We start from the raw sequence: 6,000 nt of genomic DNA, 5'->3' as shown, positions 1-6,000 counted from the left end.
CTCATCTGACTGAACCCAGACGTTAGCCTCTGACCCATCTGCTCTGAGCACGCCAGTCAGCCACGCCAGCCGGCCACGCAAGCCTGGCCCGGGAGATGTTCCTGAGCCAGCAGCGGGCAGGCCTGCGGCCCAGCCTGACGAGGCGGGCACGACCGCTCGCCGGCCCCCTGACTCCCCAGGGCTCTGCGACGCCTGTGCCACACCACGCGTGTGCCGCCGGTCAGGTCCCGACCGTGACCGCGCCGACCCACAGTGGTGCCGGGGGCGGCACCGGGAGGGGTCCGGCGGGGGCGCTGCGCTGCGGGCGGGGAGCTGCTCCGCCCGGCCTGCGCCAGCTCTGCCAGGGAGCCTGGCAAGGCCGAGCGGCGCGCCCCTATCCCGACCAGGCGGCGCCACGCGCGGCTCGGGCAGGGGCCGGGGCGGGGCGCGGGGCGGGGCGATGAGGGGCGGGGAGGGGCGGGGAGGGTTGGCCCTGCCCGCGGGAGGCCGAGTAACGGCCGCGAACGGCGGGCGCGGCCCCGAGGTGCCACTGCGCGCGGCCATCCGACCCCGCCCTCCACTGGTCTCCCTTCCGGGGCGGTCTCCAGCTCCCGCCAATGGGAGCGCGGCGACAGCCGCCACGTGACGGCCTCCTGCCTCCTGCCCGGGGCAGGCGGGTGGGGTTGGTGGGAAGCGTCGCGAGAGCGGAGGCGCGCGCTGGGGGCGGGGCAGCCGGGGGCGGGGCGGGGCGGCCGAGGGTCGCTGCGCCGCGGCGGTGGCGGGGCCGGGCGGCTGCTCCGTTGCTTGTGGCGGCGAAATGGCTGCGCGTGCCGGGTACTGAAGAGTCAGCCAGGTACGGGGCGCCCTCGCCCCCCACCCCCACCCCCGCTGGGCTGCTGGGGGCCGAGGGGCCCGCCGCTGCCGTCCCCGCGCGGGGCGGGGGGCGGCCTGCCGGGCGGGGCTCGCTCCCACAGGTGTCCCGCTCCCGGGGGGCGGAGGAGGGGCAGGGCATCCTCCGCCGCCCTTCCCCGCGGGGAGGAAACGCCGCTGGCGCTGCCCCCGCGGGCTCTGCGTGGCCGGGGGCAGCACCCCTCCGCACGGGCGCGGCGGGTCCCCGCGGCGGCGCGCACACGCACCTGAGGGGAGGTCGCCGGCGGGGCCGCGCCGCTCGGGACGCCCTTCGCCGCGGCGCGGAGCGGGGACGGCGGGCGGGCAGCGCCGCGCTGGGGCCCCGCGGCGTGGGGCGGTCGCGCCGTGTCTGCCCCCGCCCTGCCCGGAGCGCCCCTCGGTGGGCGCGGCGGCCTGCGCCGGCGGGGCGGCCTCGCGGGGAGCCGGGGGCCGCCCGGCCGGGGTTGCGTGCGGGCTCGGCCGGACTGAGCGGCGCTGTGGTGCTGCGGTTGGTGCGGGGGCTGGGTGTGCTGGCGTTGCCTCCTGCGGCGGTTGCCTTGTGCTTGATGCGCACGGGTTAAAGAAGTTCACCCCGGTCTCAACATCGCGCTTTTAAAGTGTTTCCTCCCCCTCCCTCCCCATTCCTTTCCTCACTGAACGGAGGAGGAACGACGAGTGTTGCTCGTCTGCTTTCTTGGCTTTTCTGAGGGGATGTCTGTTACGACTGAAGTACCTATCTCTGTTTTTCCCCCGATGTCCACCGGGGGGAAAAAAGCAACCAAAAGGCTATGAACTGTAGATCCGCTGTTATAGGCTTCTGACTGATGCCCTGATAGATTGCCAGAGTGAGGCTGGGAGGAAAAAAACAACTTTTATTGTGTCCGCGAAAGATCAGTGGTACTAAAATGAGAAGTGACACAGTGCACCCAGTTTAACCATGTTACACTTGGTAAGTCTTACGTTGCTTCGTATTTGCAAGATTTTTTCAGAATTGTAGTTAGCCTTAATGATAGATACTGCCAATATTTACTTAATTCTTGAGAAAATAAGTGTTTTTAAATAACATTGGTCCCATTCATCCAGGAGTATTTCTTGGGGTGCAGGCAAGGTGACTCTTTGAGGTGTGGTAATTGAACGATGCCATCTTGATTGATGCCTTGTAATTTCATATCCTTCAGGGCTTCTTTAAGATCTGTTGGCAGCTGAAAAAGTATAGGGGAGAAATTCTTGCTCGGTGTGGAAAAATAATAAAATACATGAGACTATTTCCTTTTCCTGTTCATCTTTTGATATGATACAATCTTAAAAAACCCCAACCAACCAAAACAAAACCAAAAAGTACCTCCTAAACAAGGTGTTCCCTGGTGAAGTTTTAAGAGGATGTTCTCTTAAGAAAAAGCTACTGCTTAGAGAATAGTACACCACCACCCCTACCCCCCCCCCCACCCTGCCCCCCCCCCCCAATTGGTTTATGTACAAGATACACAACAGAATAAAGTACAGAAACTTAAAGTTAATTGAGCAAACCACAAAGTCTGACTAATGGATATTTCTAGTGCATCAAGTAATATTTTTTCCCAGGATGTATTTGAGAATCCAGACCCAGGACTAGGGGGAAGGGTGGGCGTGATTTTTGGTGATGATCTAGGCAGAGAAAATGAAGGATTCTTTTGAAATTATTGAAGTTTGTTCTGTGTGACAGAAGTGCGATGTAAAACAATTAGAACCAAACAAGAAAAAGCAACCTTTCATAACTGTCATTAATGCTGACCAACAATGATGTATTCCCTGCCCACCCCTAAGCACCCGCTAGTGTGGATGTGGTCAAGACAGCTTGTCATTTTATAAATGGACTTCTTCAGGACTGCCGACCCAATTAGTGAAAGTGATAAATCATTAGAAATGAGAAATTGAGAAGGATCCATTGGACTGTTCTGCCTGCTTGTCGGTGTAGGCTTGTTTAATTTGATTTTCGATAGCAATTGTTTTGCTAAGGTTATAAAAGTACATATTGTTGTTTTTAAGATACTTTTAAATTTTGTATTTGGAGTGAGTCTTTCTAAGCCCAGTATTTGATATAAACCTGGCTTTTGCAAATTGTAGCAAAATACTTTTTGCCACTTCAGGTCATTGTGTTGAAGGAAAATAATACTTTTTCTTTAAAAGATCTTCTTTATTGACAGTACTACAAAGATACTTTTTTCAGACATAATCGTAGATCTACTGTTGTCATCATCCAGAATCTTTTATTGGAAATCTAATAAGAACATATTAACATGTCGTTCAGATTTATTGCCTGTACAGTTCAAATTCCACATGTCCTTGTATACCTTTAACATAGGTGTGCACATGTACATGTAATGCCCTTATAGCAATTAAAGAGGTTTACTCAGCACTTCTGTACTTTACAGAAAAAAAGATATTCTTCCTTTCTGTCAGCTAATGACTGTCAATACACACTGACTTTTAATAATTTCTAGGCATAGGATAAATTTATACAAAGAGATTAAATCCATTGCAGAATTCCTGTTGGATTTCCTTAAGCTGATTATTTGATTTTGTTCCTTACATATATTCAAACAAGATTGGAAAAGCTAACTAAATGCTTATTACATGGTCTGATGAGGAAGGTGTTTCTCAACAAATCGCGGGAAAAGTGGATTTATAGAATCACAGGATGGTTTGGGTTGAAAGTGACCTTTAAAGGTCATTTAGTCCAACCCCCCCTGCAATGAGTAACTAGATCAGGGTGCTCAGAGCCCCATCCAGCCTGACCTTGAATATTTCCAGAGATGGGGCATCCGCCATGTCTCTGGGCAACCTGTGCCAGTGTTTCACCACCCCACATCATAAAAAAATTCTTCCTTATATCTAGTCTGAATCTGTCCTCTTTTAGTTTAAAACCATTACCCCTTGTCATATTACAACAGGCCCTGCTAAGGTATTTCCCCATCTTATAAGCCTCCTTGAAGTACTGAAAGGCCACAATAAGGTGTTGCCAGAGCTTTCTCGTTTCCAGACTGAACAACCCCAACTCTCTCAGCCTTTCTTCATAGAAGAGGTGTTCCAGCCCTCTGATGATTTTTGTGGTCCTCCTCTGGACCCACTCCAACAAGTCCATGTTTGTCCTGTGGTGAGGGCCCCAGAGCTGGATGCAGTACTCCGGGTGGGATCTCACCAGAGTGGAGTAGAGGGGCAGAATCACCTCCCTCGACCTGCTGGCTGCGCTTCTTTTGGTGCATTGCATCCCTTGCCAATTTCAGCTCCAGCTGTGCCTTGGCCTTCGTGACCTCATCCCTACAGAACTGGGCAGCATCCCTGTAGTCTTCCCAGGATACCTGTCCCTGCTTCCACTGCCTGCACATTTCCTTCTTGCCCTTTAGTTTGATGAGCAGGTCTCAACTTACCGATGCCAGCCTCTTGTCTTCCTTTCCTGATTTCTTACACCTGGGGATCGAGAGCTCTTGCACTCCATGGAAGGTGTCCTTAAAGATCTGCCGGCTCTCTTCTGCTCCCTTGTCCCTGAGGGCAGTTTCCCAGGGACATCTGTTGACTAACTCCATGCAAAGCTGGAATTTTGCTTTCGTGAATTTCTGTGTTCTGCCTTTACTCTTCACCTGACCCATATTCCTCAGGACTCTGAACTCCACCAGTACATGATCACTACAGCCCAGGCTGCCTCCAACCTTGACATCACTGATTAGCTCACTTGTATGCATGACTGACAGGTCCAATACCACATTCCCTCTGGTAGGGCTGTCTGTTACCTGGCTTAAGATGTTATCCTCAATGCATTCCAGGAGTCTCTTGGATTGCCTACAGCTCGCCACCCTACTTTTCCAGCAGATGCCAGGGCGGTTGAAGTCCCCCAGCAGGACAAGAGCCTGCAAGCACAATGCATCCTGTAGCTGGAGTAAGAAGGCTTCATCAGTAGGCTCCCCTTGATCAAGTTGCCTGTAGTAGACGCCAACCATAACACTCTCTTTGTTGCCTCGGTCCTTAATTCTTAGCCATAAGCTTTTAACCTGCTTGTGGCTATTCTTCAGAGACAACTCTTCACGCACTATCTGGTTCTTGATATAGAGGGCAGTGCCTCCATACCTCCTTTTCTTGCCTGTCCTTTCTGAACAGCCTGTAGCCACTGACAACCACACTCCAGTCATGGGATTCGTCCCACCATGTTTCAGTAATGGCACCTAGGTTGTAGCTTTCTAGCAGCACAGTGACCTTCAACTCCTGTTTCTTGCCCATGCTGCATGTGTTTAAGGTGATCCAACTCAGTGGAAGGGTAGGGATGGTTAAACTTTGTGTCAGTATTCATCTGTTACTTGCATGATCAGTTTTTTTCTTCTGTTTGAGTGTCTTCTGGTAAGTATTCAGTGAGAGGAAACTCCCGTTCCTCTTACATCTGATACTTCTTTCATTATTCCCCCCTTTTTGAGTTTACAGTAGCAGGAAATTAAGTTTATACAGTAGGCAGAAGTAAAAATAATTTTAAAGGGTAGGTTTTAATTACACAAGAAATGAGATATTTCCAGGCTGTTTTGTTTGTCAGTGCTTCCACTTCCTTTCCAGTTAGTTTTAATGTTTAGGTACTTCTCAGTTGGTTGGACCATTGTTCTTTTGAAAACGGATAGTATTTTTGTATATTAAAAAGACACTTTCAGGTTTTGTTGCATTGTTGGACAAGTGGGACCCTTCAGATTTCTTTTAAATGGATGATGGAGAGCTGAGGTGCTACAGGTCATGGGGAGAACCTGTATAATTCAAGTACTGAATGACACTATGCAGACAGGACAAAATGGTTATGGTGTTACACTGATAAATCAGCACAGTTTCTGTCCAGCATCTTTCTCTCAGTCTTTGTACTGTGATTTACAAGTCTGTTGGTTTCATGAGGTAGGTGACAGTGCAGATGGCTCGGTGTTGATGCTCATGTCTCCAGAGTTTACTAGCTGGTGCCATAAGAAAGGACTTAACCTACTGCCTGAAGGCAGCACAACTGTAGATAGTATAAGTAAATAGTACTGTATCACTAATATCTACTACTGTAGATAGTAGTGAGTAAATACTGCAGAATCCAACATGGTTGTAGTCACCTCCATGATTTTGCTATGCTGGGCTTTATTAAAA

At 51.2% G+C, this 6,000-nt stretch overlaps 1 protein-coding gene across 6 annotated transcripts in view; it reads left to right on the top strand.

The window, feature by feature from the left end:
* The first annotated feature begins 730 nt into the window (after positions 1–730).
* Positions 731–6,000, top strand: part of AKAP11 (A-kinase anchoring protein 11) — a 45,321-nt gene continuing 40,051 nt past the window's right edge. For 5 of the 6 annotated variants that reach the window (XM_040583976.1, XM_040583975.1, XM_040583973.1 and 2 more), the window contains exon 1: positions 731–832. The gene's annotated coding sequence lies outside the window, so the exon portion shown is untranslated. Of the gene's footprint in view, positions 833–1,321; positions 1,817–6,000 lie in introns of those variants that run through there. The other variant, XM_040583971.1, reaches the window with a different exon arrangement.

Source organism: Falco naumanni, chromosome 2, assembly GCF_017639655.2.
Source record: "Falco naumanni isolate bFalNau1 chromosome 2, bFalNau1.pat, whole genome shotgun sequence".
NCBI classification, from domain to species: Eukaryota; Metazoa; Chordata; class Aves; order Falconiformes; family Falconidae; genus Falco; species Falco naumanni.
Note: the sequence above shows the minus strand (reverse complement) of the source record. Positions and strands in the feature narration are given on the sequence as shown.